This window comes from Filicampus tigris, chromosome 11 (assembly GCF_054856515.1).
Source record: "Filicampus tigris isolate MCC_2025a chromosome 11, RoL_Ftig_1.0, whole genome shotgun sequence".
Classification (NCBI taxonomy): domain Eukaryota; kingdom Metazoa; phylum Chordata; class Actinopteri; order Syngnathiformes; family Syngnathidae; genus Filicampus; species Filicampus tigris.
The window spans coordinates 15,372,966-15,386,933 of NC_141227.1; the positions used below are offsets into that span (position 1 = coordinate 15,372,966).

The window sequence follows — 13,968 nt, forward strand, 5'->3', positions numbered from 1 at the left end:
AGGCAGAGTAAATCTGATCACCTGGGAATACATTTGGATATTGAATTTTGTGCACTGGGTGGTTATGCTTCAATTTGATTGATGGAATGGTACTCTTAATTTGGACAACATGAACATGAATTTTCCATTCATGGATCAATCCCGTATGGAATAAGTTGTCAAATAGTCATATCGTGTAAACATTTTTTAACTAATGGGAACATTTTAGGTGACAATAATCTTAATTACCATTCCAGTACCACACGCTCATAACAATGCGCGAGAGAGATTTAGTAAACATTGTCACTCATTTTTTATTTTGTAAGTATGAAATGAATTCAACCACCAAAGCCCCAAATATTTTTGTATTCTTTGCGGACAATCAGTGACCTTTTTTGAGTAACAACTTTCTAATTTTGAGACACAGTTTTTTACAGGTTAGTCCCAGGAACCCGAAGCAATAAAAATATGGCAATATAACGAATGAACTGGATTTTACATTTTATATAGTCAACTATTTATTTCATACATTTACTTTGTGTATAGCTGCAAACAGTACTTTTCTTGTCTAGAAACATTTTCAGTGGGGCAATTTCAAATGCAAACATACATTTCAGTTTAAATTTATATTTCTGAAATGGATGTGTGGTCTTTTAGCAAAGCTAAATTGACACGATCTACAGTAATGTAATTTTGAGAAAATGTATTGTAGGCTACAGACCTCAAAAGTCAAAATCCAAACTCTGGACTCTATTGCGAAAACAAACAAAACATTACTGATATTATAAATGTTTTTCACTGCATTCATATACTTTTAAGTTTATAGGCCTTTCCTCCAGGCTGATGCAGTGTACACCATAACAGAACTTAATTCATTTCCAGTTTATGGTTCTGTTTAGCGAGTATGATTTTCTCTCCAGGGTCCAGACATTTATTAATTTGCTTGTTATTTTGCTGTTTAAAGTTGGATATACCCCATGTTCCAGACAGACTTCTGTGAAAAGTGTAACCCATCACCGAAGCACATAATTCCGATTACATGTCAATCTTAGGTTATCTTAGCAATTAGCAAGACTTCTGCATCCCTCCTCGTAATCACTTTGTGAGGACGATACTTGTCAGAAGTGTAGCTTATTCATCGGCATGGATTTGTAGCCAGCCGAAGCTGGTTGCTTGCTAGCTGGTTGTGGCGTAAGTCGTAACCGTGTAGGTGACTTAAGCATCTTGTGACCCGTAAAATTGCATGTGTACAGCTGTGCAAAGCTTTTCAGGACTCTTATCGGTGTTTCAACGATCAGAAAAGCTTAAAAGTCTGTGGTTCTCATTTTTGCTATTGTTTTGATGAGGCGCAAAATGCAAATTTGGACTCACAAACTGGGATGCGAAACAACTTTTTTCAAACTTAAACCACTCATATGAAAACAACACGCAAAATATGCTACCTTTTCATCAGAAGTGCTAAGCATAGGCTAGCTACCGGCTAGCACAAGAAGCTAACATAAGAGTCAACATCTTCACTCAGTATTTCTTGTCACACAACACAGTTGGACTTATATGTACTACACCAGTAACAGGCAATCTAAATGAAAGACAACATTTGTGTTATCAAGCACCCAAACACAGGAAGTAAAACCAAAATAGAACGACAGAATAATGGACTCTTTTTATCAGTTATTTACATGACTACTAGCGATCATCTCAGAGTACTGAAAGACTCTCTGAACTGAAAGACTTTCTTTGTGAAAGTGTCGTAAAAATCTAAAGGAAAAACAATAAAACGCAACAAATTCTAGTGTGGTGCACTGGCGGCATGGGTAAAATGGTTTGAATATTCCAATTTTTTTTAAAGCATACTGTATTTTTCCTGGTAATTTCCATCCAGATTTTAGCAGCTTTTGTGTGATGATGCACAGGTGGGATACAAGGAAGGAATAGTTTGGCACGGGTGGGGGGTCCGCCATTCTCATCTCCAACCCCGAAGAGAAGCTGTGCTCCAAAGCTGTAAAGCTGTCACAGAGATGGCTCTCTATCGATGATGGCATCAACTTTTTTTTTTTTTTTTTTTTTACCAAGCACCCCTGTGATGCGTTGCCTAGCTTGGCTGTTATCTCCTCCCTCCCTGCTATGTCTCCCTGCTCTTTAAGACAAAGGGTAATAAAGCCATAAATTGTGTGCTCTGTGGAAGGTATGGACATTCTGTCCGGAAGATGCTGTAAGAAGTGCCATAAAGCATCTTCAAAGTCATAGCTAAAGATTTACACTTATTTAACATCCTTCTCTTCCCCTAAATCACAGTGATAAGAGAATTAAGTGATGGGCTATAGGTTCTTTGTCCTCAGTCTATTGATTTTTTTTTTTCGCCCCTCAAAAGGATCCTGGACATAATTACTGAGCTGAGCTTTTTGATGCAGGTTTACAGACTAGGCGAGGTGCCCTCGGTTTGATTGAATAGTTAAAAGGAAAGAAACACTCTCAATTATGCCTAATTTCTTTTGGTTGCTGGAAAAGTTTTACCAGCGCTATAAACAGACCTTTTCTGTTGTGGAAACACCCTAGCACAGCACAACAGCGATCCAAAACCCCCCCCCCCCCATGGATAATAACTTAGATGACCTAATGTCTACAGTATTTATCTCCATGCTATCTATGAAAGTTGCATCCTCAGCATGGGCTGTTGATCCGACAGAAAGCCAAAGCAACACATCATCCAGGTTTTTATGTTCTTCTTAAACATTCCCATTCAATGGAGTTGCAGCAAATGTTTGCCATTTACGCTGGTAAATAATTTTAGGACATTTCCAGCAAACATGTCAATATGTTTGTTAAGGTTGGTTGAGGTCAACGCCTTTTTTTTTTTACACATATATCTAACTGTGGAGCCAGTATTTATCCATCATTTCCTTTTCCACTCAGAGGAGGTTTTCCTGACATTTGCAGTTTGTTTTCACTTACCACTGTATGCAACACTGTTACTTTGATGTTAAATATTATCCGGAATAAACCAATGTAATCATCAGATTGGCATTCATTGTTTTTGGTGCCTATTTCTTTCACAAACATATTAGTGTGTGTGTGTGTGGGGGGGGGGGGGGTGTATGTCAATGGGTGAATGAGAGGTATTAACTTTGTAGGTGATCACTTTATGAAATTTAGTCCATTTACTCACTGAGGTAGCACAGCAATGAGTCAACCCACTCATGGTGGAGTCTATGTATATAGCTTCTGTACGTGTCTATGCTAATGCTAACACATTCACAATCACAGTTTTTAATGGTAATAGTAATTTCCAGTCTCTGTATTGTGTATCACTTTATTGTCTTCTCTATTAAATGCATAACTGATGTGAAATTTTGTTCATGTTTGACCAGCTATCGGTAAGCTAAAATGTGAGGCTAACCTAGTTTACTGCGTTTGTAGGTTCCATATGACAGATGAAGTTAGATGTTGTGGTTATATCTCTTAACTCTGGGTTGCAAACCTTACATGTTGCCCTTGAATTTTAATAAAATCATCTTTGCAACTCCATCTGTGATACTTGCTTAATGAGATGGCCTTGACACTCGCCTCAGAGCATACTGTCGGCCAGGGTTGCCAGTTTTACGGCATGCACAGTCTCAATATTTGCAACTTTTCTTTCAAAAATAAAAGGCATAGTATAGTGAAAATTCCGATTTTCAAATTTAAACTGTATGACTTATCAACTCAAAGGCAAGTTGAGGCTCAAGTTTTAGCTAAGCAAGTGTTCCAATTGGAGACTCGAGTCGTTACATCTCTGGCGCCTGGTGTGATGTATAAAATACTTGCATAATTCATTTATATCCCATTTTTTCAGATGAAAATCTACACCAACAAAGTTGTTTGGTAGCCAAATTCCACACTGTTTTGTAATTGATGACTATGCAGCAAGCCATCTGTTTGTATGATAATCGGGATGACTCACTATTTCTGTCTTGAAATACACCAATCTAAAAGATAAATCTACGGAAATTATTACATTCCCAGCGTAGCTCTTCTACAGAAAGCCATGATGTGAAATATCTTACAGTAATACAAATGATGCAGTTCCATCAATCTATGTTTACTCACGTTCTACCTTGTGTGTTTTTATTTCAGTCAAGATCACGATGGATCTGAGCACCTCTGTAGCCTGAAGCACATTCATCCATGTCATTCTTGTGCTTCTCCAAGAACATCAAGCATTTGAATTGGTAAGCATTAACATTATGATCCCTCCTCCCCACATTGCTTAACTTGGCTTAATAGTCAAGTGTTCTGTTTTCCCATGATTTGTAAGTTACTGCCATGACAAAGTTAAAAGCATCTGAAAACCACTTTGTTAATTTATGGCCAATGCATCGTAATGAATCATAGGGACCTGCATGAAGTTAGATTTATTATTTGTCGAACCGCGGCAGGATATATGGCCTAAAGGAATCTGCTGAGAGGATTCGGTGGGCGCCATAATCGCATTCATCATTCTATAGTGAAGCCATTTTTAATGCGTTGCCACCATTAGCGCTTGTACTTTTCTGCCCATGAGAGGCCCAAACTATCTTCTGATGTCAGGCTAGAGCTGGATCATGGATTCTATTTGGAGGGTAATAGCATGTTTCTACAATTTTCTCTACCAGATTTTTTAATTCATTATGCTTTTTTTCAGTATTGTTAATTTATGTCAACAATCTGTAATTCATTCTTAAATCATTGGAAAAGTAATGGGGGGAAAAGTAATTGTTTTTCTTAAACTATGGAACCTCCTAAATCGAAAAATATTTTCTGCGATGCGGGTTGGCTAATATTAAAAAAAAAATTTAACATGGCAAACGATGCTATATGTTAATGAATTTGTTCCAGATTGTCGCATCGTAAAACCTCTTCAAGTGTCATTGTAACGATCACAGCAGTAATTTAAAGTTGTTGAAAGATGTGAATTGCTGTATGAAAACTACAATGAAGTAAAACGACTCCCAATTTGAAAGATGTCTGACAAAGAATGGGAACACGAAGTAGTTTGTTGGCAAGCTTTTCTACTCATTACTTTATTTTGTCAGCTACATATTACTGACATTATGATATACTAAGGCGGCACGGTGGTCGACTGGTTAGCACGTCCGCCTCACAGTTCAGAGGTCGTGGATTCGATCCTGGCCCTGGCCTCCCTGTGTGGCGTTTGCATGTTCTCCCCGTGCCTGCGTGGGTTTTCTCTGGGAACTCCGGTTTCCTCCCTCATCCCAAAAACATGCATGGTAAGTTGATTGGACACTTTAAATTGCCCCTAGGTGTGATTGCGATTGCGGATGTTTGTTTGTCTCTGTGTGCCCTGCGATTGGCTGGCAACCAATTCAGGGTGTCCCCCGCCTACTGCCCGAAGACTGCTGGGATAGGCTCCAGCACTCCCCGCGACCCTTGTGAGGATAAGCGGTATAGATAATGGATGGATGGATTGATGATATACTAAAATTTGTATACAGTCGTACCTCGTCATGTGAGTTTTTTCCCCCCCATGTTTTATTCTTAACTCAAATTATAAATAAGCAGGATGTTGGGCAGATCACGCATATTTACCCAAAGAACTTCAAACTATATGATGTTTGATGTTCCCCTGCAATGGGAAAGATTGTAAGTTTTTAGGTCATATGTGTTTCATAGAAGCATCATGACTCTCGTCCAAAACACAGAAACCAGCCACACACACCCAAGCCATCCTGGGATCCAGTAGAGTGCTGGTCGACATAATCGATAGAGACCATATCTGTTACTTAATTGGAAAACACCACACAAGATACTGTTTTAGATTCCTTTAATGTAGTGTCTGTTCCAAAGCGAGCCAAAATAGCTTGAAGGTGTATTATATCCACAATTGGTTCAGGAGGGCTCTTATGTCTTGTGGCCATAAGTCCACCCAAGAAAACCACGTGATTAGTATTTACATCCCACGGAGATCTAAAAATCATTTACCCCAACCATATGGTGTTGCCTTAATGGTTAGTGATATTTCTGCGACTGCGTCCAACAATTAATGAGGGAGAAACAGGGTTGGCGTTAACCTCCGGGTATTCCGTCAACGCGACTGCCCCCTTTCTCTGAACCCTGACTGGCCGTCTCAACCGCCCTTCTTCCGTCTTCCCCGGTTGAACTCTCGCCCCGTCCTCTCATCCCCCACCTCCAGCCCTCCCCTCGGGACCCAGTGGAAGTGATTTATCTTAGCGTGAAAAGACTTGTGATGACGCCGAGCAGGGGGAGGCGGGGCCGCGGGGCCCTTGGCATTGAATGCTTCGGTGGCGTTTGCATGAAGTTCACGGCCCTGCAGCCACGATAAATGTCAAGTGCTACAAACGTCCTGTAAATAAGATAGAGCACTGCCAAAGCCGCAGTCTGCTTATTGACTGGCCACGCAGAAGGTGTGTTGGTTCTGTGTGTATAAACCCAACCTTATCTTACATTTTGAATAAAAGGCAGCAAATCTTGGATTTCATAGACACCAGCTAGCTATACACTGTTTATGAGCTCTTCTGTGCAGCAGTTTATTTGGTGGCATATGAAAACCAGGAAATGCTGAAGGTGAAAACCGGTATATGCATATTAATGCAAAGACTTTGTGTTGTGCGCCTTATTAAAGGCTTGAAAAATGTAACACAGACCTGGGCACTTTACCCTCTTTTGTCAGTGCGTCCTCTGTCCGCGACCTGGGTATCCTTCCGTCCTTGTCCCTCCGTCCTTATTCATAACAATTATTGTTCTCCGACCCTGTCCGTCGTTGTCCTTTTAAACCGCTTCCATCCTTACATTATGTCGGACGGACTGTTCCATCCTCGGGACGAAATGTGCACCTATGTGTGTATACTGTTCACCAGCTCCAGATACATTGAACCAATATATATATGTATGTATGTATGTATGTATGTATTAATCAAAGGGCTACTCAATTGTAAGTTGCGTATGTTGTAAACAACCAGCGGCAAGTTGATCCATAAGGTCTACTTTTATATCTCGTGTTCCTGTTCACTTCTACCACCCTTTTGTCTTTGTATTTGGAATATTTCTTGTCGACTTCAGTACCGTTTCATTATTCCGTTCCACAATGTTGGCGTAGGAATACGAGATGCATTTGTCTGGTCTGTAGCCTGGCCAAAAATCAAATAGCAAAGACAGAGATTACACTTACCTTCTTTATAATGAGATGACAAGGTGCCTTTATTTCATTCTTAGAAGCCGCTTGAGGACTAGCTGAAGTCATTCTGGAACTCTGGCGCAAACTTAAAAGCATTATTTTATTTGATCAGCTTCTTCTACCTCAGGAATTTCCCTGTTGGTTGAAAAAACGAGAAGCAGAGAAGGAACAGGGCTCGGTGCTATTAAGAGTTATCTAGGGAAGTACAGTCCTGCGTATATATCACCGCCCGCCGGTGTCATCCCCCACTTGATAAACTACATTTCCTGTCAGCGGAGGACACTGAAGGTTACCGCCGCCTATGAAAAAGTGCACAACAACCACCTGGCCGGCTTGGTGACTCTTCTACCTGCTGAAGCGACACAAATCATTGGGGTAATTCATGAAGGGCAGGCATTTATCGCACCCCCCCCCCTCCAACCGTTTGACGATTCCTGCAGTGATAGCTAAATGCCGACGTAACGTCAGCTTTCAACATTTGCGAGGCATCCCAACACCGGGGCGTCTACTCATGCTATTACATGCGGCGACGACACGTGGCGGTATGCAAACATTTGCCTACATGCACTCAGCTGATTAAACAGGCGCATAAATAATTGTCCTTGTCACTTTTTTGATGTAAAGGCACCACATTGTTCCTCCCTCCATTGCTCACAAACATCATTCGGAGGGAGCGTGGCCTGCTGTATATCCGAGCCTCAGCAGGGACCATAAGCTGCATTTGTTCACCAGCTCCAGACACACTGAAGCAATTTATGAGCCTCTGGCTGCAGGCTGATTAGAGCAGTGCTTGTAAAATGTATTTTGGCATATATGCAGGGTTTTACTGGAGCTCCCCCTGTCACACATACATCATTGAAAGAGCGAGATGAAACAAGAGCAGCCAGGGGAGTGGCGCTGGTGTCTACAGAGGGCATTGTTTCCTTCTCGAGGGCCTCCATTTTGGAAATGGTTAACCTCAAACTGTCAACACTTTCTTGGGAGGAACATCGGATGTGATTTGATAATCGTCTTCAGTGGATCATCCACTGTCAAACACCTCATAAGATGTCAGCTAAATGAACGTCTGAGCTTTTTATTTGGCTTTTTTTGTGCATTTTTTTGGTGTGATCCCACCGCAGAAGGCAGATACTTGTGTTTAAAAAACATAGTGAAGGTATAAGTCACTCCTTTAAGTAACTAAATTTTTTTTTCAAAAGTGCTTACTCTGAAATGTGCTTCAATACAAAAGTAAAAAAAGTAAGTTTACTGCCAGTTTTATACCTTTACCCATTGTGATAACTTGGCACAACTATAATAAGCATTAAAATAAACAACAACGGCTAGCTAGCATTAGCTCAAGCTTTATCGTTTATAAAAAAAAACTTTCCTGTAAAGTTCACCACGGTTGACTTTCCTCTCTCTCTTAAAATCTTATGTATGTCTTGTCATCATTTCCGGAGAATGAAAAAGTAATAAGCCTGTTTTCACAGAGTAGGGATTAAGGTAACAATATCTCTTTTCAAATCCAATGAGTAAAAGTAAAAAGTCGTCAGACAAGTAAAGACTCAAGTACACATACCTGAAAACTATACTTAAGAATAGTAATGAAACATTTGTACTACTCACCTTACTTCCCATCACTGAAAATCTGAATGAAATATGCCCTGTAGTTAACGCTTTTATGATAGTGACAGTTTGAAACTAGAATGAATTAATTCACTTTACATTGTCACATTAAATGGGGAAAAATAGTTTTGAAATAAGAGCGACTTGGAGGTGATCCGGCGTCACGGAACAGATTGCCTTCTCTCGCCCTTCTCCTGTACGCTCGCCCTTGTCCTTCATTCAAATTCAGATTCCTGGCCTTCGGCAATAAACACATTCTTAAAAAATAAATCTTCTGCAATTTTTTAACATTTCAGTCTTCAACCGGCATCTGTGAGCTCTTGCAAGCTGTCACCCAACTTTCAACTTGATTTGCTGCAGCTTCATCATCTCACCAGAACAATTGCATTAACAAGTGCCGGAAGGCCTTGTTGATACCATGTGAGCTCTTTATTGAATTAGAATTATGTGACAACAGGCCCTCTCATTGTTCCACCTTGTGGACCTTATGCTTGGCCACACTCCACAGTCACATGGACACGGGTGGGGTCATTTCTCATGTTCTTGGAGGCCTACTGTACGTAAGTGAATATGCGCTTTGTTGCACTTTGTCAGAGATGAATTCCCTTGAACAAAACAGCACTGTATTTTTTACAGCTAACTTTTGGCCACTGGAACATAATTTGTTTTTCTAAGTCATGCTCTAATTCATGTCTTCAGTGATAGGTGCATTCTATTTAGGTGAGGTAATTGTACACGTTTGCTGGCTAAAATGGTGAACTGTAACTCAACATGGAACCGATCTGTGATCAATTATATGAGTTACATCTGTGTTTTTCCTGCCTACAAGGCAACATTTCAGATTTTTTTTTTTTTTTTTTTACAATTTTTCCTAAGTTTGTGCCTGCCTTGTTGTGTAATTATGACAGTCTGTGTGTCAAGTGTAAATCATTCTGTAGAATCTCTCACCGTATGAAATACTGCATGTGAGGCTAACTCGTAAATGTTGCTGAGTTTGTCTGAAATTGCTTTTTTATCTTATTTTGCGGGCCAAGATCATAACCGTACAAAGACTATAAATGTCTATTTCGTCAAGTGGCTACACAAAATAAAATCATCTGGATCCAGGTACATTTTTAAGTAGATATATAGTCTACTAAAAAATGTATCTGGATATAGATGATTTTAGCTCGTGTAAACACTTCACGTAACACTATAACACTTCAATAACACTAAGTAAATGCAACAAAAATCTTTTTCAGTGTACAAGCACATGTATAATGGCTTGATTGCCTTTTGTTGAAACAAAGGATTCAATGCGAGGCAAAAACGTTGCGGGTCTCAGTCGGAATGTTACAGTACATATGTTTCCTCAGTCCTTAAATTCAAGTCTTATATTCAGTTGAAAAAGTACTTTTCATTGTAAGATGTCATTGAAAGAAGCTATCACGGTAATTAGTATCCAGTGAACTATTTAGACATAATGATTCACTTTAAGCTGCTAGCTTGCTTATATCAAACTAAGTGCAAAAAATTAATCACGCTCTTGGTTATGCTAATAAAGGACATTTAAATTTTACATGACCGCACTGCTTGAGAGTGTAATTTCACTTTACATTTGTTAAGTATCTTACGCCATTCCAATTTTGACAATTGAATGTAGGAAACAAACAATTACTCTGACCACGCTATCCCTGTGCATTAGTGATATTTATGATCCTTGTGTAAACGTAAATTAAAGTGAATAGGAAACAAAGTCCTCTCTGGGGTGTCTTTCATGCCATGCCAGTCAGTAATTCACCAATGCAGAAAACCGTACAGTTTGCATGATAATGCCATTGCGTGGCTAAAAACATGCCTGATGGAACAAGACAATCTTGTATGCAGAGAAGCAGCGCTCACCCTGCGAGAATCAATAAAGTGCATGGGATTTTGGATTTATGGTGACACCCTATCGATCAATTAGGAGCTGACTGTTCAAGGCGGCACGGCTAATGGATGGATGGATGTTCGAGGCACTCAAAGATGCCGATAGGTATTATAAGTAAATCAGAGGTTAGACGGAATTACTGTACATCACATTCCACACTGGGAGCAACTGTCACTTTACACCAGATGATGACTTTAGACCAGCCATTCCCAAATATTTTTTAAGCCACTCTCCCTTTTCACTTTTTGCACCTCCAACACGTACTAAAAAGTGACCAAACAATAAAATAATGTTATAGCTAGAATGATGCTCCCACAAACTGGGTGCTCACCTAGTTTTGTTGAGTTTACTCATAGAAGATTTCAGTAGCTGTAGTATATCTTAAGTTCTGTTGTTGTTCAGTTGTTTGATTTAGCGCTAAAAATGAAATGCAGTGTACAATTTTACGTGGAACGTAACTAAAAGAATTAGCTGAAAAAAAAAAATCATTTCTTTGTTCCTATTAATACATTTTTCTTTTTCTATGGCGCTCAGAGATGCCCTGCTCAGTCTGTGGCAACATGCTAATGGAGGAATAGCTAGCATCAACCACCAGCTGATAGCCTCATGAAAAAGAGCACTTCAGTGTTATGCAGGCTTAGCAAGGCAGTCTTGCTTTTTAAAAGAACCCATCACAACACGTCAGCCGGGACTTGACCCGGTTAGGGACGATTAGAGGGACAGACGAAAACCTACCTCTGTCCTTTCTTAGTCCGCCCTTTTTAAAAAGAGTTCTCATCCTCCGTCAGACCATTCACAAAATGGGTGTCCGTCCGGGACGGACAGACCCTTACCTTCCTGGGACGGAATGACCAGCTCTGCATGGTAATTGTTATTCCATATACATCATCGACTTTCAATCTCACCAACCAACATTACTGTGGTGTGACAAAGACAATATCTGGTGATGGCGAGTTGCTTTGTTTTTCTCCAGTAGTCTCAAAATGGTCGCCTTGTGTTCGAAGAACGATTGTGCCAAAGCAGGATGTGCATGATATGCATAGCCCCATTCATGTGACGTGATTTAGGTTTTGGGGTTTTAGTCACGGGCTCATCTCGCAGCACACACTCTCTGAGAGGGCCCGAATGAGGGACGGCATGAAATAAAACTCCTCCTGTGACTTCTCAGGGGGAATGGAGTCATTTAGTAGATTTCTGCCCGTGTGCCTATCACTCAAACTGAGCCGCCTTCGCCACACAGCTGATAATCATACATATTCCGCGCACCGGAGCGCTATAAATCTCTGTCCCGGTTTCATCCCGCCGTCGTTCATCAATCACACCGGGAGCAGGATGAAACACTGCCGCCTCGGAAATATATCATATTAGTTCCTGGGATGTTTACCAAGATAATGTGAGACAACAAGAGAGAGTGAAATATGGCGCCGCCGCATTCCTTAAATTAAAAAACACTCCTCCTTCCCCTTCAGATCACCCTGCGTGCTGGGGGAGGCTCGTGTCTACAAGGCGTCCTAAACACCGCCATCCATGCCCTTCTGTCACCTTGACTCATATGAACGTTGTAAAGATGCACGAACAAAGAAACAAAGATCAGGTTTGTATTTAATTACTTCTGCCAAGCAGTTTGTTTTATTGCTGTTAGTGTGAGTAAAAAAAAAAAAAAAAAAAAATGTAAACTGATTTCCGTATAGTAGGGTGGTCCATGGACCAAACACATAAAATTTCTGTCACTCAGCAAATAATGCTGAAATCTTAAAATCTGCAGTATATGAATGAGGTTGCGGCTATCCACTTTCCCAATTTGGGGGGATTTGGCGAAATTTTAGCCTTCATATTTATTTGAATCGTTATACTAAAAAATGATCATTGGACGCATACTGTATGTTCTGTCTTCTAACCACAGTGGCCATTCTTTGGCCATGGAAGAGCAATTACTTTCTACATTTAAAGAAATAAATTGTCATTTATTAATACAATTCAGAACAAAGTCTTGAATGTAAGACTTGGTGTTCAGTACCTTTGTTTTAATCAGTCATCACTACTTGAATACGTTTCAGCATACTCAACAGCCTTCTCAATTTGTTTACTATTTTAATTACTCCCTTGTTGACACAAGGCTATTTTTTACGAGATGGACAAATCAACAGATAACCTGGAGTATATCTGCCAGTGCCTGACAATTACATGCGTGACAAAGTCTTTGGCAGCATTTGGTGCCGTGCGTAAAATGCTTGTCAGACGGTCACAATTAGGGGAGGGGATGAGTGTCAGGTGTTTAACTTCACATCCTTGTCCCGGAATTGTGAAATTCCCACAGGAATACATCGCCGGTATTCTCCAAACTGCCTCGAGTACTTGGTAGAAAATTGGCGGGCCGACGTGTTGCCCTCATTTTGTGTTGGTGCGCGGAACAGTGACACAGGAAAAAAGATGGAAAAGTGCCATCTTTTCCAGGCAGTTACGATGTACAATTTCACAAAACTTTGATTACATGTCATATTTGTCATTAGATAAAAGCCACTCTGCCAAAGTTATTCTTGAAATATAACCTGCACATCCAGCCACAAATGTATTTAATGCATGGGTAATCCAAATAGGATCCTTGTTTAACAATAAAGTCATTCCCACGTCCCTGTATTAGATTAGAGCACTACAGTGACAGTGATCAAGGCTTTGTGTACAGTCCGCTATCATGCAGTACATCGTGGTAAGCAGGAGTCGATGTTCTCTATCAATGTGAAATACAACAATGAGATCATATTTTAATGGACTACATTTACCATTCGGACATCCTCATTATCCAGGGAGCAATTTCTCTCCATATATTTCTGTCCAGTCTGAATGCCTCCTCCCCTTTTGCCGTGTAGTCCTCCGCTTCATTTGTCAAAGGCTTCAGTGAACATTACACGGTCTCTTCCCTAACATTAACAACACTTAAACTATTGAATACCCATCTGCGTAGGCTGATGACGTGTGTGATCCTGAAAATCATTAACAACAATTACCTTAGGCCTCCTGGCACATTTAAAAGTTGATTCGAATTCAAGGTAAAACACATTAACCGTGTCACTGTGCCACGAATGTTATAGAATGATCCATGCGTTGTTTCTTGTATTTGGATGTTTGCATCGGTTTTCTGTTTTAACGCTTACTCTGTGTAGTAAATTACAGCTTGTGCACCTAAGGTCCTTCCCTTCGCTCTATCCCCTTGTACATTAGAAATGTAATTTGGCGAGATGAATGTATTCTATTCCAGTTCGCCGTGATTTGGACTACTGCTGCGTGGCAAAACAGCATCGCC

At 40.3% G+C, this 13,968-nt stretch overlaps 1 long non-coding RNA gene across 4 annotated transcripts in view; it reads left to right on the plus strand.

Moving 5' to 3' along the window:
- LOC147139918 (uncharacterized) overlaps positions 1 to 13,968 on the plus strand; it is a 70,226-nt gene that overhangs the window by 18,522 nt on the left and 37,736 nt on the right. For all 4 annotated transcript variants that reach the window (XR_015088807.1, XR_015088805.1, XR_015088804.1 and 1 more), the window contains exons 3-4: positions 4,093 to 4,187; positions 12,137 to 12,261. This is a non-coding gene — a long non-coding RNA (uncharacterized LOC147139918). The remainder of the gene's footprint in view (positions 1 to 4,092; positions 4,188 to 12,136; positions 12,262 to 13,968) is intronic.